The sequence below is a fragment of the Argopecten irradians genome, chromosome 11 (genome assembly GCF_041381155.1).
Source record: "Argopecten irradians isolate NY chromosome 11, Ai_NY, whole genome shotgun sequence".
NCBI classification, from domain to species: Eukaryota; Metazoa; Mollusca; class Bivalvia; order Pectinida; family Pectinidae; genus Argopecten; species Argopecten irradians.
Window position 1 is genome coordinate 39,618,869 of NC_091144.1, and position 23,409 is coordinate 39,642,277.

Consider the following 23,409-nt stretch of genomic DNA (forward strand, 5'->3'; position numbering starts at 1 on the left):
AGAAGGTAAAGGGAAATAACTATAAACCAACACTGCACTTGATTATAGTATGACGGCTAATTCATAGACTGAAATTTAATAGAATTTAAAATTATAATTTTAGTCTGCAACAGTTAAAATATTAATATTGCAATAGTTGTAATTGTTGTTGATAGTCACGCCCTACTGATGTTTCATGTTGCTAGGCTTAATAGGCAAGTTAATGCTAAAAACACTTTGGCAGGCCTCAATTTTTCAGTTGTTATATTTCTTGATTGAACTTTTCAGGGTTTTTTCCGCCGCTGTATAACACAAGGAATGACCCACAAATGCTCAAATGATGAGAAATGTGAGATAACGCCGTTTACTCGAAACAGTTGTCAGTATTGTCGACTGAAGAAATGTTTTTCTGTGGGCATGTCCCGTGAAGGTTTGTATTTTTCATATTCTATACTATAGTACATCTTTGATTTGACTGATATAGATCACTCAAGGATCTCTGTCGATCTCTCAGGATCTGTATATCTCTCAAGGATCTTTCAGGATCTCTGTCGATCTCTCAGGATCTGTATATCTCTGAACGATCTTTCAGGATCTCTGTCGATCTCTCAGGATCTTTATATCTCTCAAGGATCTCTGTCGATCTCTCAGGATCTTTATATCTCTCAAGGATCTTTCAGGATCTCTGACAATCTCTCATGGTTATTTAAACTAATGAAATTGATAATATGAGTACATCTTTGATTCGACTGATATTGATCTCTCGAGTCTCTCTGAATCTCTCACGATCTCTCACAACTATTGAAACTCATGATATTGATCATTTCAGTATTGTAATATGCATAGTTTCATGCACTAATTCTTTTTTGCAAATTGATTTTGAGCACAGCAATGAATTTGTAATTTATGTATTACAATAAATACATACGAAATTCATTTAATTTAGATGAATCTTTTTATGGCCTAAAATTGATCAAAATCGCACAAGATTAGAAAAGATCCATTGATCTGTAGTTATCAATTAATTACTAGATAAAGCCAGACCGATCCGATTATCAGTTCAGATGTTTCATAATGGGTGAATTAGGCGATTTTTAACATTATAGGAACTTTGATTGAATTCATTAAAAAGAGAAATAAAAACATCTGCTGATTATTCATTGTCATTCAGAAGCTTTGAATTGCTGTAACTTTCAAGTATTTGCGGGACCGGTATTGCAGATCTAAGTAGCAGACGGCATAGTGGAATTTAAAACGCCTTTATTTCAGGAAGTTGGCATTAAACATGCCCAATATGTTGTAGTCAAGGTTATTTCCTTTAGTTTAGTCATAATCTTTCATAACCCATAGTCGTTTAGTGGCTAGTATTATTGACATTAAATTATGATTATTATATTAACACTTATTGTAACGAATTATTGTTAATTATACTGTTCAATATTGTCTTTCAGCTTCAAGATTGGGACGAAGACCGAAACGTTTAAAAGACTTGAGTGGAGACAACAAATCCCAGGGTTCTGGGAATCTGCCAGCTATTGCCCCTTATCCACCAACACCGTCCGATCTTTACAAACTGAAAATGGCTGAGCTACAAACCCTGCTTCAGCAGAATGGCACCTTCAAATCCGAGTTGATGCAAGCTTTCCTGTCAGCAGCACAGGCAAGCTTCAAGGAGCATCAACGCAATCCTTCAACAAATGACAATGAGGATGGCAAGGGCAAAGGTAAACCGCAGACAGGAGCGGAGTCGGGCTACTCAAGCTTCAGTAGTCCTAGTAGTAGCAAGAGTCATTCCCCCATAGGGGATCTAGCCAATGCCACCGGAGAGTTGTCATGCAACAACAACGCAGAGGACAACAAAAATGATATCAATCTCACAAACATTAACCTTGTGGATGAGAGTATGTTGTGCGAGCTCGAGAACACTGGCAATTTTAATTCATTGAACATAAAGTTGGAGCCTTCCAGCTCTTCGTGTAATGGATCGACCCACAGCACAGACAAAAGCTTTAGTAATGGAGCAAATCCTATGTCAGTGAGTTCAGACACAAATCAAAATATGGAAATGCCTCAGTTTCCTGGCGGAGGCCCATTTGCCTCTTTCATGCCAGAGGTTTTGCAAAATGTTGATGGTTCTGATGTTGATATGGACCGCATAATGGCTAGTGTCTCTCAGACACCGTCGGAGTTGAGGAAAACTTTAATCCAGCAGGTTACTGAGAACGTCTATGCTGCCCACATGGACACTTGTAAGCCCACCAACGAGGCTGTGAGAGAAGCTAATGCTCGCATCGCAAATTGCAAAACAGCAATGGTAAGTACACGATCCAAGCATCTGCAAAATATTCCAAAATATATGCTGTTTAGCTGAAATCAGAAATTTTCATTTTGAAATCTGAGAACGAATAACTGAAAACCAACTTTGTTTGGCGTGCAATTTATTTTCACAAATTTTGTGATCAAAGTGAACACGCAAACTGATATCCAAACCCATTCATGAAAAATTAGATTCAAAGAAATCTCAGTTTAATTTTAAATATGCAAAAATGTTTTGAAATGGAATTTGCAAGATTAAGCAGCTGCGAAGAAAAAGTTGTTTTACAAGAGTTTGAATTGTTTGTTTCTTGTTTGTCTTTAAACTGATGTTCCTGCCCTCACTGGTTCTTTTTTGTTCTCTAACCTGGTCTCAGTAAACTGTCTCTAAATCCTGTTTTCTGTTCTCTAGCCTGGCCTCAGTAAACTGTCCCTAAATCCTGTTTTCTGTTCTCTAGCCTGGCCTCAGTAAACTGTCTCTAAATCCTGTTTTCTGTTCTCTAGCCTGGCCTCAGTAAACTGTCTCTAAATCCTGTTTTCTGTTCTCTAGCCTGGCCTCAGTAAACTGTCTCTAAATCCTGTTTTCTGTTCTCTAGCCTGGCCTCAGTAAACTGTCTCTAAATCCTGTTTTCTGTTCTCTAGCCTGACCTCAGTAAACTGTCTCTAAATCCTGTTTTCTGTTCTCTAGCCTGACCTCAGTAAACTGTCCCTAAATCCTGTTTTCTATTCTCTAATATGACCTCAGTAAACTATCTCTAAACCCTGTTTTCTGTTCTCTAGCCAGACCACAGTAAACTGTCCCTAAATCCTGTTTTCTCTTCTCTAGCCTGACCTCAGTAAACTGTCTCTAAATCATGTTTTCTGTTCTCTAGCCTGACCTCAGTAAACTATCTCTAAATCCTGTTTTCTGTTCTCTAGCCTGACCTCAGTAAACTATCTCTAAATCCTGTTTTCTGTTCTCTAGCCTAGACCACTCAGTAAACTATCTCTAAATCCTGTTTTCTGTTCTCTAGCCTGACCTCAGTAAACTGTCCCTAAATCCTGTTTTCTGTTCTCTAGCCTGAACTCAGTAAACTGTCTCTAAATCCTGTTTTCTGTTCTCTAGCCTGGCCTCAGTAAACTGTCTCTAAATGGTTGTTTTCTGTTCTCTAGCCTGACCTCAGTAAACTGTCTCTAAATCCTGTTTTCTGTTCTCTAGCCTGGCCTCAGTAAACTGTCACTAAATCCTGTTTTCTGTTCTCTAGCCTGGCCTCAGTAAACTATCTCTAAATCCTGTTTTTCTGTTCTCTAGCCTGACCTCAGTAAACTGTCTCTAAATCCTGTTTTCTGTTCTCTAGCCTGACCTCAGTAAACTGTCTAAATCCTGTTTTCTGTTCTCTAGCCTGACCTCAGTAAACTGTCTCTAAATCCTGTTTTCTGTTCTCTAGCCTGACCTCAGTAAACTGTCCCTAAATCCTGTTTTCTGTTCTCTAGCCTGACCTCAGTAAACTGTCTCTAAATCCTGTTTTCTGTTCTCTAGCCTGGCCTCAGTAAACTGTCCCTAAATCCTGTTTTCTGTTCTCTAGCCTGACCTCAGTAAACTTTCTAAATCCTGTTTTCTGTTCTCTAGCCTGGCCTCAGTAAACTGTCCCTAAATCTTTTGGCCGCAGTAAACTATCTCTAAATCCTGTTTTCTGTTCTCTAGCCTGACCTCAGTAAACTGTCTAAATCCTGTTTTCTGTTCTCTAGCCTGACCTCAGTAAACTGTCTAAATCCTGTTTTCTGTTCTCTAGCCTGACCTCAGTAAACTGTCTAAATCCTGTTTTCTGTTCTCTAGCCTGACCTCAGTAAACTGTCTAAATCCTGTTTTCTGTTCTCTAGCCTGACCTCAGTAAACTGTCTAAATCCTGTTTTCTGTTCTCTAGCCTGACCTCAGTAAACTGTCTCTAAATCCTGTTTTCTGTTCTCTAGCCTGACCTCAGTAAACTGTCTCTAAATCCTGTTTTCTGTTCTCTAGCCTGACCTCAGTAAACTGTCTAAATCCTGTTTTCTGTTCTCTAGCCTGACCTCAGTAAACTGTCTAAATCCTGTTTTCTGTTCTCTAGCCTGACCTCAGTGAACTGTCCCTAAATCCTGTTTTCTGTTCTCTAGCCTGACCTCAGTAAACTGTCTAAATCCTGTTTTCTGTTCTCTAGCCTGACCTCAGTAAACTGTCTCTAAATCCTGTTTTCTGTTCTCTAGCCTGACCTCAGTAAACTGTCTCTAAATCCTGTTTTCTGTTCTCTAGCCTGGCCTCAGTAAACTGTCCCTAAATCCTGTTTTCTGTTCTCTAGCCTGACCTCAGTAAACTGTTCTAAATCCTGTTTTCTGTTCTCTAGCCTGACCCTCAGTAAACTATCTCTAAATCCTGTTTTCTGTTCTCTAGCCTGACCTCAGTAAACTGTCCCTAAATCCTGTTTTCTGTTCTCTAGCCTGACCTCAGTAAACTGTCCCTAAATCCTGTTTTCTGTTCTCTAGCCTGACCTCAGTAAACTGTCCTAAATCCTGTTTTCTGTTCTCTAGCCTGACCTCAGTAAACCGTCCCTAAATCCTGTTTTCTGTTCTCTAGCCTGACCTCAGTAAACTGTCTCTAAATCCTGTTTTCTGTTCTCTAGCCTGACCTCAGTAAACTGTCTCTAAATCCTGTTTTCTGTTCTCTAGCCTGACCTCAGTAAACTGTCTCTAAATCCTGTTTTCTGTTCTCTAGCCTGACCTCAGTAAACTGTCTCTAAATCCTGTTTTCTGTTCTCTAGCCTGACCTCAGTAAACTATCTCTAAATCCTGTTTTCTGTTCTCTAGCCTGGCCTCAGTAAACTGTCTCTAAATCCTGTTTTCTGTTTCTAGCCTGACCTCAGTAAACTGTCTCTAAATCCTGTTTTCTGTTCTCTAGCCTGACCTCAGTAAACTGTCTCTAAATCCTGTTTTCTGTTCTCTAGCCTGGCCTCAGTAAACTGTCCCTAAATCCTGTTTTCTGTTCTCTAGCCTGGCCTCAGTAAACTGTCCCTAAATCCTGTTTTCTGTTCTCTACTCTGACCTCAGTAAACTGTCTCTAAATCCTATTTTCTGTTCTCTAGCCTGACCTCAGTAAACTGTCTCTAAATCCTATTTTCTGTTTCTCTAGCCTGACCTCAGTAAACTGTCTCTAAATCTATTTTCTGTTCTCTACTCTGACCTCAGTAAATCCTGTTTTCTGTTCTCTACTCTGACCTAAACTGTCTCTAAATCCTGTTTTCCTGTGTTCTCTACTCTGACCTCAGTAAAACTGTCTAAATCCTGTTTTCTGTTCTCTAGCCTGGCCTCAGTAAACTGTCCCTAAATCCTATTTTCTGTTCTCTAGCCTGACCTCAGTAAACTGTCTCTAAATCCTGTTTTCTGTTCTCTAGCCTGGCCTCAGTAAAACTGTCCCTAAATCCTGTTTTCTGTTCTCTAGCCTGACCTCAGTAAACTGTCCCTAAATCCTATTTTCTGTTCTCTAGCCTGACCTCAGTAAACTGTCTCTAAATCCTGTTTTCTGTTCTCTAGCCTGACCTCAGTAAACTGTCTCTAAATCCTGTTTTCTGTTCTCTACTCTGACCTCAGTAAACTGTCTCTAAATCCTGTTTTCTGTTCTCTAGCCTGACCTCAGTAAACTGTCTCTAAATCCTATATTTTCTGTTCTCTAGCCTGACCTCAGTAAACTGTCTCTAAATCCTGTTTTCTGTTCTCTAGCCTGACCTCAGTAAACTGTCTAAATCCTGTTTTCTGTTCTCTAGCCTGGCCTCAGTAAAACTGTCTCTAAATCCTGTTTTCTGTTCTCTAGCCTGGCCTCAGTAAACTGTCTCTAAATCCTGTGTTTCTGTTCTCTAGCTGACCTCATAAACTGTCTCTAAATCCTGTTTTCTCTGTTTCTCTAGCCTGGCCTCAGTAAACTGTCTCTAAATCCTGTTTTCTCTGATCTCTAGCCTGGCCTCAGTAAACTGTCTCTAAATCCTGTTTTCTCTTCTCTAGCCTGACCTCAGTAAACTTCTCTTAATCCTGTTTTCTGTTCTCTAGCCTGACCTCAGTAAACTATCTCTAAATCCTGTTTTCTGTTCTCTAGCCTGACCTCAGTAAACTGTCTAAATCCTGTTTTCTGTTCTCTAGCCTGACCTCAATAAACTGTCCCTAAATCCTGTTTTCTGTTCTCTACTCTGACCTCAGTAAACTGTCTCTAAATCCTGTTTTCTGTTCTCTAGCCTGGCCTCAGTAAACTGTCTCTAAATCCTGTTTTCTGTTCTCTAGCCTGACCTCAGTAAACTATTTCTAAATCCTATTTCTGTTCTCTAGCCTGACCTCAGTAAACTGTCTCTAAATCCTGTTTTTCTGTTCTCTAGCCTGACCTCAGTAAACTGTCTCTAAATCCTGTTTTCTGTTTCTCTACTCTGACCTCAGTAAACTGTCTAAATCCTGTTTTCTATTCTCTAGCCTGACCTCAGTAAACTGTCTCTAAATCCCTGTTTTTTGTTCTCTAAACTGGTCTCAGTAAACTGTCTCTAAATCCTGTTTTCTGTTCTCTAGCCTGACCTCAGTAAACTGTCTCTAAATCCTGTTTTCTGTTCTCTAGCCTGACCTCAGTAAACTGTCTCTAAATCCTGTTTTCTGTTCTCTAGCCTGACCTCAGTAAACTGTCTCTAAATCCTGTTTTCTGTTCTCTAGCCTGGCCTCAGTAAACTGTCTCTAAATCCTGTTTTCTGTTCTGTAGTCTGACCTCAGTAAACTATTCTAAATCCTGTTTTCTGTTCTCTAGCCTGACCTCAGTAAACTGTCTCTAAATCCTGTTTTCTGTTCTCTAGCCTGACCTCAGTAAACTGTCTCTAAATCCTGTTTTCTGTTCTCTAGCCCCTGCCTCAGTAAAACTGTCTCTAAATCCTGTTTTCTGTTCTCTAGCCTGGCCTCAGTAAACTGTCTCTAAATCCTGTTTTCTGTTCTCTAGCCTGACCTCAGTGAACTGTCCCTAAATCCTAATTTCTGTTCTCTAGCCTGACCTCAGTAAACTGTCCCTAAATCCTATTTTCTGTTCTCTAGCCTGACCTCAGTAAACTGTCTCTAAATCCTGTTTTTCTGTTCTCTAGCCTGGTCTCAGTAAACTGTCTCTAAATCCTTTTTTCTGTTCTCTAGTCCTGACCTCAGTAAACTGTCTCTAAATCCTATTTCTGTTCTCTAGCCTGACCTCAGTAAACTGTCTCTAAATCCTGTTTTCTGTTCTCTAGCCTGACCTCAGTAAACTGTCTAAATCCTGTTTTGTCTTCTCTAGCTGACCTCAGTAAACTGTCTCTAAATTCCTGTTTCTGTTCTCTAGCCTGACCTCAGTAAACTGTCTCTAAATCCTGTTTTTCTGTTCTCTAGCCTGGCCTCAGTTCTCTAATCCTGTATTTCTGTTCTCTAGTCTGACCTCAGAAAACTGTTCTAAATCCTATTTCTGTCTTCTCTACCTGACCTCAGTAAAACTGTCTCTAAATCCTGTTTTCTGTTCTCTAGCCTGACCTCAGTAAACTGTCCTAAATCCTGTTTTCTGTTCTCTAGCCTGACCTCAGTAAACTGTCCCTCTAAATCCTGTTTTTCTAAATCCTGTTCTCTAGCCTGGCCTCAGTAAACTGTCTCTAAATCCTGTTTTCTGTTCTCTAGTTGTGACCTCAGTATAAACTGTCTCTAAATCCTATTTCTGTACTTCTAGCCTGACCTCAGTAAACTGTCTCTAATCCTGTTTTTCTGTTCTCTAAAGCCTGACCTCAGTAAACTGTCTCTAAATCCTGTTTTCTGTTCTCTAGCCTGACTCAGTAAACTGTCTCTAAATCCTGTTTTCTGTTCTCTAGCCTGACCTCAGTAAACTGTCTCTAAATCCTGTTTTCTGTTCTCTAAGCCTGACCTCAGTAAACTGTCTCTAAATCCTGTTTTCTGTTCTCTACTCTGACCTCAGTAAACTGTCTCTAAATCCTGTTTTCTGTTCTCTAGCCTGACCTCAGTAAACTGTCTCTAAAATCCTGTTTTTCTGTTCTCTAGCCTGACCTCAGTAAACTGTCTCTAAATCCTGTTTTTCTGTTCTCTAATCTGACCTCAGTAAACTGTCTCTAAATCCTATTTCTGTTCTCTAGCCTGCCTGACCTCAGTAAACTGTCTCTAAATCCTGTTTTCTGTTCTCTAGCCTGACCTCAGTAAACTGTCTCAAAATCCTGTTTTCTGTTCTCTAGCCTGGCCTCAGTAAACTGTCTCTAAATCTTGTTTTCTGTTCTCTAGCCTGACCTCAGTAAACTGTCTCTAAATCCTGTTTTCTGTTCTCTAGCCTGGCCTCAGTAAACTGTCTCTAAATCCTGTTTTCTGTTCTCTAGCCTGACCTCAGTAAACTGTCCTCTAAATCCTGTTTTCTGTTCTCTACCTGACCTCAGTAAACTGTCCCTAAATCCTGTTTTCTGTTCTCTAGCCTGACCTCAGTAAACTGTCTCTAAATCCTGTTTTCTGTTCTCTAGCCTGACCTCAGTAATACTGTCTCTAAATCCTGTTTTCTGTTCTCTAGCCTGACCTCAGTAAACTGTCCCTAAATCCTGTTTTCTGTTCTCTAGCCTGACCTCAGTAAAACTGTCTCTAAATCCTGTTTTCTGTTCTCTAGCCTGACCTCAGTAAACTGTCTCTAAATCCTGTTTTCTGTTCTCTAGCCTGACCTCAGTAAACTGTCTCTAAATCCTGTTTTCTGTTCTCTAGCCTGACCTCAGTAAACTGTCTCTAAATCCTGTTTTCTGTTCTCTAGCCTGACCTCAGTAAAACTGTCTCTAAATCCTGGTTTTCTGTTCTCTAGCCTGACCTCAGTAAACTGTCTCTAAATCCTGTTTTTCTGTTCTCTAGCCTGACCTCAGTAAACTGTCTCTAAATCCTGTTTTCTGTTCTCTAGCCTGACCTCAGTAAACTGTCTCTAAATCCTGTTTTCTGTTCTCTAGCCTGACCTCAGTAAACTGTCTCTAAATCCTGTTTTTTCTGTTCTCTCTGACCTCAGTAAACTGTCTCTAAATCCTGTTTTCTGTTCTCTAGCCTGACCTCAGTAAACTGTCTCTAAATCCTGTTTTCTGTTCTCTAGTCTGACCTCAGTAAACTATCTCTAAATCCTGTTTTCTGTTCTCTAGCCTGACCTCAGTAAACTGTCTCTAAATCCTGTTTTCTGTTCTCTAGCCTGACCTCAGTAAACTGTCTCTAAATCCTGTTTTCTGTTCTCTACCTGACCTCAGTAAACTGTCTCTAAATCCTGTTTTCTGTTCTCTAGCCTGACCTCAGTAAACTATCTCTAAATCCTGTTTTCTGTTTCTCTAGCCTGACCTCAGTAAACTGTCTCTAAATCCTGTTTTCTGTTCTCTAGCCTGACCTCAGTAAACTGTCTCTAAATCCTGTTTTCTGTTCTCTAGCCTGACCTCAGTAAACTGTCTCTAAATCCTGTTTTCTGTTCTCTAGCCTGACCTCAGTAAACTGTCTCTAAATCCTGTTTTCTGTTCTCTAGCCTGCCTCAGTAAACTATCTCTAAATCCTGTTTTCTGTTCTCTAGCCTGACCTCAGTAAACTGTCTCTAAATCCTGTTTTCTGTTCTCTAGCCTGACCTCAGTAAACTGTCTCTAAATCCTGTTTTCTGTTCTCTAGCCTGACCTCAGTAAACTGTCTCTAAATCCTGTTTTCTGTTCTCTAGCCTGACCTCAGTAAACTGTCTCTAAATCCTGTTGTTTCTGTTCTCTAGCCTGACCTCAGTAAACTGTCTCTAAATCCTGTTTTTTCTGTTCTCTAGCCTGACCTCAGTAAACTGTCCTCTAAATCCTGTTTTCTGTTCTCTAGCCTGACCTCAGTAAACTGTCCCTAAATCCTGTTTTCTGTTCTCTAGCCTGACCTCAGTAAACTGTCTCTAAATCCTGTTTTCTGTTCTCTAGCCTGGCCTCAGTAAACTGTCTCTAAATCCTGTTTTCTGTTCTCTAGCCTGACCTCAGTAAACTGTCTCTAAATCCTGTTTTCTGTTCTCTAGCCTGACCTCAGTAAACTGTCTCTAAATCCTGTTTTCTGTTCTCTAGCCTGACCTCAGTAAACTGTCTCTAAATCCTGTTTTCTGTTCTCTAGCCTGACCTCAGTAAACTGTCTCTAAATCCTGTTTTCTGTTCTCTAGCCTGACCTCAGTAAACTGTCTCTAAATCCTGTTTTCTGTTCTCTAGCCTGACCTCAGTAAACTGTCTCTAAATCCTGTTTTCTGTTCTCTAGCCTGACCTCAGTAAACTGTCTCTAAATCCTGTTTTCTGTTTCTCTAGCCTGACCTCAGTAAACTGTCTCTAAATCCTGTTTTCTGTTCTCTAGCCTGACCTCAGTAAACTGTCTCTAAATCCTGTTTTCTGTTCTCTAGCCTGACCTCAGTAAACTGTCTCTAAATCCTGTTTTCTGTTCTCTAGCCTGGCCTCAGTAAACTGTCCCTAAATCTTTTGGCCTCATAAATCCTATCTCAGTTTTCTGTTCTCTAGCCTGACCTCAGTAAACTGTCTCTAAATCTGTTTTCTGTTCTCTAGCCTGACCTCAGTAAACTATCTCTAAATCCTGTTTTCTTTCTCTAGCCTGACCTCAGTAAACTATCTCTAAATCCTGTTTTCTGTTCTCTAGCCTGACCTCAGTAAACTGTCCCTAAATCCTGTTTTCTTTCTCTAGCCTGACCTCAGTAAACTGTCTCTAAATCCTGTTTTCTGTTCTCTAGCCTGACCTCAGTAAACTGTCTAAATCCGTTTTCTGTTCTCTACCTGCCTCAGTAAACTGTAAATCTTTTGGCCGACTCAGTAAACTATCTCTAAATCCTGTTTTCTGTTCTCTAGCCTGGCCTCAGTAAACTGTCCCTAAATCCTGTTTTCTGTTCTCTAGCCTGACCTCAGTAAACTATTTCTAAATCCTGTTTTCTGTTCTCTAGCCTGGCCTCAGTAAACTGTCCCTAAATCTTTTTCTGCAGTCTTTAGCCTGACCTCAGTAAACTATCTCTAAATCCTGTTTTCTGTTCTCTAGCCTGACCTCAGTAAACTGTCTCTAAATCCTGTTTTCTGTTCTCTAGCCTGACCTCAGTAAACTGTCTAAATCCTGTTTTCTGTTCTCTAGCCTGACCTCAGTAAACTGTCTAAATCCTGTTTTCTTTTCTCTAATCTGACCTCAGTAAACTGTCTAAATCCTGTTTTCTGTTCTCTAGCCTGGCCTCAGTAAACTGTCCCTAAATCTTTTGGCCTTAGTAAACTATCTCTAAATCCTGTTTTCTGTTCTCTAGCCTGACCTCAGTAAACTGTCTAAATCCTGTTTTCTGTTCTCTAGCCTGACCTCAGTAAACTGTCTCTAAATCCTGTTTTCTGTTCTCTAGCCTGACCTCAGTAAACTGTCTCTAAATCCTGTTTTCTGTTCTCTAGCCTGACCTCAGTAAACTGTCTCTAAATCCTGTTTTCTGTTCTCTAGCCTGACCTCAGTAAACTGTCCCTAAATCCTGTTTTCTGTTCTCTAGCCTGACCTCAGTAAACTGTCTCTAAATCCTGTTTTCTGTTCTCTAGCCTGACCTCAGTAAACTGTCCCTAAATCATTTGGCCTTAGTAAACTGTCCCTAAATCCTGTTTTCTGTTCTCTAGCCTGACCTCAGTAAACTGTCCCTAAATTCTGTTTCTGTTCTCTAGCCTGACCTCAGTAAACTGTCTCTAAATCCTGTTTTCTGTTCTCTAGCCTGACCTCAGTAAACTATCTCTAAATCCTGTTTTCTGTTCTCTAGCCTGACCACAGTAAACTATCTCTAAATCCTGTTTTCTGTTCTCTAGCCTGACCTCAGTAAACTGTCCCTAAATCCTGTTTTCTGTTCTCTAGCCTGACCTCAGTAAACTGTCTCTAAATCCTGTTTTCTGTTCTCTAGCCTGACCTCAGTAAACTGTCTCTAAATCCTGTTTTCTGTTCTCTAGCCTGACCTCAGTAAACTGTCTCTAAATCCTGTTTTCTGTTCTCTAGCCTGACCTCAGTAAACTGTCTCTAAATCCTGTTTTCTGTTCTCTAGCCTGACCTCAGTAAACTGTCCCTAAATTCTGTTTCTGTTCTCTAGCCTGACCTCAGTAAACTGTCTCTAAATCCTGTTTTCTGTTCTCTAGCCTGACCTCAGTAAACTGTCTCTAAATCCTGTTTTCTGTTCTCTAGCCTGACCTCAGTAAACTGTCTCTAAATCCTGTTTTCTGTTCTCTAGCCTGACCTCAGTAAACTGTCTCTAAATCCTGTTTTCTGTTCTCTAGCCTGACCTCAGTAAACTGTCTCTAAATCCTGTTTTCTGTTCTCTAGCCTGACCTCAGTAAACTGTCTCTAAATCCTGTTTTCTGTTCTCTAGCCTGACCTCAGTAAACTATCTCTAAATCCTGTTTTCTGTTCTCTAGCCTGACCTCAGTAAACTATCTCTAAATCCTGTTTTCTGTTCTCTAGCCTGACCTCAGTAAACTATCTCTAAATCCTGTTTTCTGTTCTCTAGCCTGACCTCAGTAAACTATCTCTAAATCATTTGGCCTCAGTAAACTATCTCTAAATCCTGTTTTCTGTTCTCTAGCCTGACCTCCGTAAACTATCTCTAAATCCTGTTTTCTGTTCTCTAGCCTGACCTCAGTAAACTATCTCTAAATCCTGTTTTCTGTTCTCTAGCCTGACCTCAGTAAACTGTCCCTAAATCCTGACATGATGTGGAAGCAGTTCCTCCAGAACATGGTACCAGAGATTACACTTGCTGTTAAATTTTGTAAAAGAATTCCAGGTATGTTTATGGTGTATACTCCATGTAGTGTAAATAAATGTGAAAGGACTAATCTCAAGTTTAATAGATGATTTAAGCCTATTCTTCAGTTCCAAAAGACACTGAACGCTTATCGTTCAGTTCCTTTAAGGGTAATAAGCATTAAAATGTTGTTCTCCAGTTCTGAAGCTTATTCTCTAACTCTAATACAGTAAATGTGGAAATGTATGTGAGTGGAGAATTTCTCTTAATGCATTTAGGCTTTTCAACTGCCAAAATTTCCACTGTGCATAAAATTTTGTAAATATATATTTATAAGCTATATTATTAAACCCCTTTTATATAAGTTATAAATACATTGTATTTTCTTACACGTGTCAAAAAAATTGACAAGTTGGGAGTTATTTCGCTTTATTTCATTTAGACCACTCTGTTTAGTGTTAGTGTAATTGAATTCTTGTACCACTGTGTTGTTAAGTCCTGATCTTTTTATCAAATTTGTTTTTGGAATTCCGTATTTGCATGTCACAGAATTAGCTCCCTTGCCAGAAGGTATTGATTAATCACACATCCTTTTATTTAAAAAATATAACATTACATTCAAAACACACTACCTCATAATTCAATACCTTTGCATTCTGTAATATGCAAAAATGGAATTATTTGTTATTTGATTTAACATGAAGCATGATGATGTTACAGGTTTCAGCGAGATCAGTCAAGATGACCAGATTCTGCTCATTAAACAAGGCTCGTTTGAGATTCTGGCATGTCGGATGTGTAATCTGGTCGACGTGGAAACGCAGGAGATGTTTGATCCAGCTATGAAGATGAAGTGCCCCAGGTACAATAAAACCTACCTTAGTGACCACCTCTACATAACAACCATCTGTTTAATAAGATCACTTAAGTAGGGTCCCTAATGTCTGATTCAACATAATTTGACACGTGTATGCTGTAAACACAATTTCTTTTGCAGCTACTAAATTACCCAATCTCAATTTGAAAAAAAAAAAATTATGAAGATTACCATTGACGTATTTAAAATTTTAAATGGAAAATCTTATCAATATAAGTGGTGTAGTTATCAATTTTAGGAGATCAACTTATCGCGAATTGACTTTGATGGCAAAATTCGTGAAAGTAGATCACATATGAAACAAAGTAAGTTTACAGTAATAGACGACTTAGCTGTGTAGATAATATTATTCTAGTTTGGGAGTCTTAAAAGATCAACTTTAATTCCCTCTTAGATCTGAAATAAAAGATGAATTTTATGTTACCCATAGGTTATTTTTACATTGCTCATATACTTTATATCAGAAAAGTTATCTTAACGTTGTTCATATATTCTGATTCAGAAAAGTGTTGTTTTCATAGTTCATATACTCAATTTCATAAAAATTACCTTTACGTTGCTCATATACTTTTATTTCAGAAAAGTTACCTTTACATATGTTAATATAGTCAGTTTCAGAAAAGTTACCTTTACATATGTTAATATACTCAGTTTCAGAAAAGTTACCTTTACATATGTTAATATACTCAGTTTCAGAAAAGTTACCTTTACATATGTTAATATACTCAGTTTCAGAAAAGTTACATTTACAAATGTTAATATACATGTACTCAGTTTCAGAAAAGTTACTTTTGCACATGTTCATATACTAATGTACTCTGTTTCAGAAAAGTTATTTGATCAGGATATCTTTACATTGTTCATATTAACTCTGTTTCAGAAAAATTATACAATCAATGCCAATGGGAAGCTTCATGGATGAGTTTTTTATCGTGGCAGGAGAGTTGAACCCCCTGAAGTTAAGGGATATTGAAATTGCACTATTTTCAACAATTTTGATTATTTGTCCTCGTAAGTGAAACTTTACTGTAAGATACTGAAACTTGTGTAGATTTGTTTGAAATGCTTTTCATAGTTTTTGCAAAGGTCTTTTATGGAATCCATACCTTTTCAGTACTACAATACCGTAAACTGTACGGAATGAATGTGTGTTGTAAAGTCAGATAACAATTAAGGCCCTTGGGCCTCTTTTTTTGTTAAGCACAATGTATATGATAAGGGGAACATCAAAGGCATTCCTGGAGTAGGAGGGATACCTTTAAATCACTACTAATCATCAAGTACTAAAGAGATTTGAATCAAATTTAGTCAGAAACACAAGGAGAAGAGAAGATTTAACATGAAGATTGCTTAAGACTGTCATTTCTTCTATCTATAGGGATTTTTACCATAACCACTTATATATCCTTGGAAACATTAAGGCCCTAAGGTCCTCCTGTTGAAGGGATTTCTACTTGACTTGTTTCAATATCGTTATTTTTTCATTACAGATCGCCTTAACTTAAGGAATGCAAAAGCTATTGACAAACTACAAACACTGCTGCTTCAGTGCCTTTATCAATTGATGTTAAGTAATCATGCAGAAAGTAAGTATAACAACAGTATGTGACATTACTTATCTGATGTTAATTGGCTCAAGACCTGACGTTCCTGATTTGCATATTACAGAGTTATCTGCCCTTGCGGGTAAGTATCGATTGTGACGTCATGTGTTCACGAGCCTAACGTCATACGTTTCAGAGAAAACGATGTGAATTGTGCTCACAAAATAATGACGTAACAATTGATACCTACCGGCAAGGGAGCTACCTCTGTAATATGTGAAGACGGAATAGCAGAATTTTGACATGAAAATTCACAAGGTGGGGTGGGGATAGGGGGATTTCCGATAATTACCACCACGCTTTCTGTGAATATATCAATTGCATTACTAAAAGCCTGTAGTTATATTTATTGGGAGATTAGGAGCGACACAAAATGTTTATTGTTATACCCCTATAAAATAGTTTCTATATAAACTCTATCGACAAAAATGACAATAAATGAACTTTTCCTTCAAGCGAACCAAAGAACTGTTAAAATGTGCTGTTGGACCGGAGTGACGTCACACCTATAATCGTGATGTCAATGCATTATTTTGAGTCAATGGGTATATTAAAACAGTTATCGACTAGGTTTTCGGGCAACAGATGATTTGTTGGACCCTCACACAAACAGTTTGTCTAAGGGTCCAACAAATCATCTATCGCCCTCAACCCAAGTCAACAATTGTATACTGTTGCATATTGGAAAAATTAAATGCTTGTGAAAATATCCCAATAGTAGAACAGTAAAACATACAGTATTGGTCGACATTCATCAATATTACTTTGCAACTAAAGAAAAAGAAAATTTAATTTCTTGCTGTTTTTAAGATGAAGCAATCAAAATTTGTTTTCAGACATACTGACATAATTCTAATTACATATAAAACATAGATGTGCTGTTATTTTCACCATTCAAAACTTATTTTTGTGCTGTTATTTTCACCATTCAAAACTCATTTTTGTGCTGTTGTTTTCTATATACACACCATATTTGATTATTTGCTGTGCTGTTTTCAGTATACATATACACAACTTATAAATGTGTAATTGTTTTTCCAGATGTAAACTCGATGTTCATGAAGATATTGTCATTGGTACCATACTTTAGGAAACTAAATAATAAGCATTCCGAGGTTCTGAATAGCATGAAAATACAGGGCATGGAACAACAAAAAGACTTTCCTCCTCTGCATCAAGAAGTCTTTGATGGAAATTACACGACTGACTAATATTTGAACTAACATCTCCGTCGGTATATACTTATCATAGAGTGTGGTCACTCAACCATGGTCACCTGTGACTATAGATTATCAGCGATTGTGGTCACTCAACCATTGTCACTTGTGACTATAGATTACCAGTGAGTGTGGTCACTCAACCATGGTCACTTGTGACTATAGATTATCAGTGAGTGTGGTCACTCAACCATGGTCACTTGTGACTATATTTATCAGTGAGTGGTCACTCAACCATGGTCACCTGTGACTATAGTTTATCATAGTGTGGTCACTCAACCATGGTCACCTGTGACTAGTTAATCAGCGAGTGGTCACTCAACCATGGTCACCTGTGACTATAGTTTATCATAGTGTGGTCACTCAACCATGGTCACCTGTGACTATAGTTTATCAGCGAGTGGTCACTCAACCATGGTCACCTGTGACTATAGTTTATCATATTGTGGTTACTCAACCATGGTCACCTGTGACGTTAATTATCAATAGGTATGGTCACTCAACCATGGTCACCTGTGACTAGTTTATCAGCGAGTGGTCACTCAACCATGGTCACCTGTTGATATAATTAGCAGCGAGTGTGGTCACCTGTGACTATAGTTTATCAGCGAGTTGTCACTCAACCATGGTCACCTCTGACTATAGTTTATCATAGTGTGGTTACTCAACCATGGTCACCCGTTGATATAGTTATCAGCAAGTGTGGTCAACTGTGACTATAGATTATCATAGTGTGGTCACCCGTGGATATAATTATCAGCGAGTGTGGTCACCCATGACGTTAATTATTAATAAGTGTGGTCACTCAACCAAGGCCACCTGTGACTATAGTTTTATCAATGAGTGTGGTCACTCAATCATGGTCACTGACTGTAAGTATCTGTGAGTGGTCACTCAACCATTGTCACTTTTGACTCTAGTTTATCAGTGAGTGCGGTCACTCAACCATGGTCACATGTGACGTTAATTATCAGTGAGTGTGGGCATTGTTACATGTGACTGGTATATTTGTGAATGTGGTCACACAAACTCTTACTTATCATTGTACTATACATTACCATGGTTCCATATTAACTCTTTGGTGTATTTGGTGCAGAAGTCTCGTTTGTTCCAAAGTAATTGAAGAATTTCAGAGGAAATATTTAGACTACAGGTAAAAGGCAAAGCAACAATGTATCTACTCTTGATATTATTTAAGTTTATGACTTCATTTTTAGTCTATTTTCAATGTCCCATTTCTATAGTGCTGGATTACTATTAGACTGTAAAAATATGATTTAAGTAAAAGAAATGAAATTATTTATCTTCCCATGTGAAATATGCAGTAGCATGTGCATGTTTTTATAAATATATATTGGATTCATATTATTAAAGACATTCTGATCTACCACAGTTGCTTCCCTTTGCTTGGATTGTAAACTAAGGAAAATACTCTGGTACAATTTAAACGAAGGGAAGTAACTCTGGTACAATCCAAATGAAGGGAAGGAACTCTGGTACAATCCAAACAAAGGGAAGTATTTCTGGTAGATCAAAATGGTTAAAGATGAATTAACCCATTGTACAGAATGCTATTAATAACAAATGATGTTTTAGAGGAAATTGAAGCCCGGTGGATATCTATTAGAGAATATGTACACTATATTTTAATGTGGTTGTAGGTTCACAAGTATGATAAGCTGGTATGAAGCTGGTATGATGTACCTTTTACTGAAACCCTTTTTCTTATTATTTCATTCATATTATAATCTTATTGTGTGAAGTGCTATAATGCAAAACTTGTGTTTTATCATGTTCAACTTTTAACATTTTATTTTACAACATCAAGTTTCTGAATGTCTACTTCTCATACAATCAGAGATCTGATATATATATAGAGCCTGATGTATGCTCAGATCAAGGGCTACCAAGTTTGTGATATTGAAAGACCTTGAAAGTTTGTTAAATTGAAAGACCTTGAAAGTTTCTTCAATTGAAAGACCTTGGCCTTCATTCAAGGTAAAGTGGATTAAAAGTTTTCTTTAAAATCTTTCTGTCGATAAGAAAAAAAGCCAAGGGGCCTTAATGGTAGTATGTATAGGTTGTGTGGAATGGAAACTACCACTGTGGAGATATGCAAACTTAGCGGTAGAAATATTTTTAAGAAACAATGTAAATTTTGGTCCTTTGACAAATGCTAGAGTCCTCTTCCAGCAAACAAATATTTACTTTGATTGTATCGTTTACCTGTACGTTGATAGCAAACATCATCTCAAATAAAGTTGTGAAGTTTTACTGATGGCTTGACTTCTACTTCTCCCGCAATAAGAGTGAGCTGACATTTAAAAAGACGTACTGTATTCGACCCAATTAGCACACAGGGCTTTTAAAAATTTGAAAAATGAAAAAAGTGCTAATAAGATGAATTTTTTTATACAATTTTTTGAAGTTTTGGTCTTTATTTATGCCTGGACAATTAAAATCAAGGCCTCAAAAAGTGGGAGGGGCGCTTATAGGGACATGGGCGCTTATTGGGTGGAATACGGTATTTACCTAGGTAGCAAGAAATTCCAAAAGTCCTTTGCATACTGTAAACCAGCTCATTTTTTTTCATTTTAGTGTCAACAACATTTTCATACAGTGATTTAATTTTGTGATTTACAGGAAAAGGTTTAACTGTAGTTTAACTTTTTTCATGGAGAATTATTTTTGAATATTCAAATTGTTCAAAATATGCAGAAATGAGTTGGTTTATAGTACTTTTTAACTTAACGTCATCAGAGCCGCCTTCTGTCCATGACCTATGATCAGCTGTAGACAATTTCTATTATTTCCAGTTTCAGAAAGTGCAATGCACTATAACTTTTTTTGCCTATTCAAGTTTGATTTTTTAATAAACGAAAGGGCTCTGACAGACTATTTATAATTTCGGCCCTTTTTGGCTCCCAAATCCATCCATTTTTGAAACCAAGAACAGTATTAAGAAATAAAACTGTTGTATTTGAAATATAAAGTACTTCCCTGATTTACTGTATTTATAGTGCGCAGGTAAGTTTTTGGCGAGGGTCACCTCGCCATTGTGATCGTGGTTGCAAAATTCTCTTACAGTCAATTTCCTCAATATGATTGGCTTAGAAATTGCTCGCAGATACTAGCGCTCCTAGCGGCAGTGTATTCAACAACTTTGATTTTACCGGGAATTTTAATTAGCAAATTTTGAATATGAAAGTTACTGAAATAAGCGTATCTGTAATGTTGAAATAGGAATAGTAGATTACTGCTTTCATATCCTTACCATATACACTAGCAAAATGATCTTAGGTTGGAAAATTTTCACTTGAATTGTTTACAATGTTTCTAGACTTTTCGTCCCGAAAATGTTGTTTACAATGCATGAAGACGTTTCGTCCCGAAAACGCTTCGCTTCGCCCCACGCGTTTAGTCCCAACTAGTGACAATTATCCCGCAACGGAAAAAATGAAATCAATGTTTCACCTCAAACATCAAAATTGTTACAATAATGATTTTTGTATTTTGAATCATATTAGTTCGGGAGCAAATAAATTTCAGGACGAAATGGAGATTTGTTTATCACGGCTGCGTTATGCCACATGTACATGTAAATCCACAATGGAAGAAAGACAACTCTAAGAAAATTTAGGATAAACTTTGTCAACTGATCAAATAGCGCATGACAGACGATGAACATTTTCTAAATGTCCAAGGTGGCGTAATCTTCCAACTTACGGCAGTTAATAAGGTATGGATATTTACCACATCCATAATTATCGATAATTTTATAAGCACATATATACATTATCAGATACACATTTACATATTAAAGCACGTTTAGAGGTTGTCACTAAAAACATTTTAGCCTCTTTCATCACATGTAGGCCTACAGGAACTTGACGTTCTGATAATATATATAACATATTCAGTAAACTACGTAATTAACGAAGTAAATATTTGGTCCGAATGACAAAAAATCATACATAAAATGTTCGAAGTGAGATTATTTTGGACTACAACATTTGTAGATCAATGAAAATGCCGATTTCTTTTTCATAAATCTACCGTAGAACGGCACTTAAAAAGCTGTTTCAATCTACAACAAACGTGAAGAAAACTGTTAAATGTTTAGCAATTATCCTGAGTTATATTTTATCAACAATCATCAGAGATTAGCAATTAAAACTTACATAAACATACTCCCGATTCTCACTTGCATTGTGTGATCACTCGAGCGGAACTAATCTCTACCACCTGGCACAGTCTTACAAATGCAATCACACAAAAGCCTACACGATCACTGTTTTTAGTGCGATTACATCTTTGGGTATGAACAATACTAGTTCTTTGAACTTTTTACTCGGCAAAATAAACTTATCACCGTGCCCATGGACACATGCATATGCGTATACTTACACTTCTTTGTGCACATTATCACATACATTATATGACAACTGCTGTATTACAATCAATTTATGAAGGACAAAACTCTAAAGAACAGGAGGACTAAAGAACAATACAGTGTTCCAGCTAGGATTTGAAAAGGGCAGGGTGCTGGGCAAAAAAAGGGCATTTTTTTTCGCGACATAAAACTTTTAGGGCATTTTATACACGACATACAGCTAATATCAGAAACAACTGTATAATATGTATATCATTGCATCATAATCATCAATGATTTTAATATCAATACCTATATTATGGCATCAAGTAGACTTTGGGAGTGTTTTGTGAATTCTCCAAAATGTCGAGACATAGAAAGAAAATGTTGACTGTTTTGATAATACATGTAATTCGTTTAATTTCTATTTGGATTAACAGGATGCCACAATATCTGCTTTGTTTCAGTTCTGTATTTGTCTCTGTACTCTCTGCTGATTCCTTAAGTCTTACTTCAAGAACATCTTCCATATATTTGTCTTTGCAATGTGTGTTGTCATTTACAAAGTCCATTCAGTCTCGCATCAAGTAACACTTACCAAATAAGTATTATAAATTGCCACGATTTGTCTTTTAGTGATCATGTGTTTACAATTTTGTTTCAGAATGTTGAACAGGAAATAAATTTCAATAATATTTACTCTAAACTGGTATTATATGATATTAGCCTTTTCAGTAATTACTCTGTTAATACATTTATTGTTTCCTTATGTTTTACAGAATGTCTACATGCAAGTATCATTTCAATTGGAACCAGTCCAGGAGAAAAATTGTGTGAACAAAATGAAAGAAATAATTTTCAACTGTGGTAGCTTAATACTGTAATAGTTTTTGATCTGAAAATAATTACTATCATCATATTCAAATTCCATATATATAATACATTTAATGTTGTAAACATTTTTTATACAAATAATTACCATCATCATCTTCATTCCATATATACAATACACATTAGTGTTGTGATTTGTGAATTTTACTTTAATATGATTTAAGCATATACTTGGTATTTGTTTATTTTTATGACATGTACATGCTTGAAATAAAAAGAATAAATAAAACATTAAATTTATAACACAATATGACATTAGTTGTTAATATTTTTAGAAAACATATTTAGATTATGGTTAATAATACACTAATCATCATCTTCGGCACAATTTATTCAAAATAAATTAAATATTAATTTGCATAACACAGGTTGTCATATGTTTTCCCTCCTTGACTATCAATCTTCTGTGATCACTCTGAAAGTGGTGATTTTACCTTTTTCGGTCACCACATGAACTGCCCTTAAATCGATTACATCCAATGCAATATGACAATGTTCGTTTACTGTTAAATATCTGAGATGATCTGTTTTGGTTTGTTGTCGGTGTAATGTAGCTCTCTTTCTCAATTCCATTCCGGGACAAAGGAATTTCATATTAGTTTTTATTTTGTCCTCATGTTTTTGTTAGTTTCTTCCAGAACCATTCACAATATCTTTATGTACCATGTTCTGACGTAATCTTACTATGACGTCATGTTTTACAAATAAAATAATTCAAACCCCTGAAGACCGGCATGAGCCGAGAAAGCGCTAGGGAGGAAAAAACTGTTTTATAGTTGTGTTTTCTTTTTATGTATATGGAAACCATCACATGGACATGGTTCTTTTTTAATATCTAGGTATATTTTTAACATTAATGGTAGCGTTTTTTAAAAAAAGGAAAGACTGCTGAACAAACAATTAAATCAGTGTCTACTATTTTTAAAAAACAAAGGAATGTATCTCTTCCTGTTGATTTTAAACTGAAAATATTTAGTCACTTGTAATGCCAGTTTTATTATACTCATCAGAAGTATGGGGATTTGAAAAAAAATACAAATATTGTAGAAAAATCATTTGTAATTTCCTCAAGTTAAGAAAGTGTATTAAATAATTCATGGTCTATGGCGAGCTAACAAGATACCCAATTGATATTGGAATAAAATGTAGAATGATTACTTTTTGGCATAATGTATACTTTACATGAAAATAGACCAGACGTTTTTTAAATGGCTGTAAGATGTTTAAGATATTTTATCCAGAGCTAGTTTAAATCATGTTTGGATATATCAATCAACTTGCTGTTTTACAAAAGAATAATTACAAAAACTTGTTAAAAGTAGACCAATTGACCAATTCACTCAGAAATGGTATGACTATATTGATAAGTCTTCTAGAGGACTGACATATTCTATATCTAAGACATTTTG

At 37.1% G+C, this 23,409-nt stretch overlaps 1 pseudogene; it reads left to right on the top strand.

The window, feature by feature from the left end:
* The window catches only part of LOC138335539 (nuclear receptor ROR-alpha A-like), a 33,930-nt pseudogene extending 14,919 nt beyond the window's left edge, over positions 1-19,011 (top strand).
* The last annotated feature ends 4,398 nt before the right edge of the window (positions 19,012-23,409 follow it).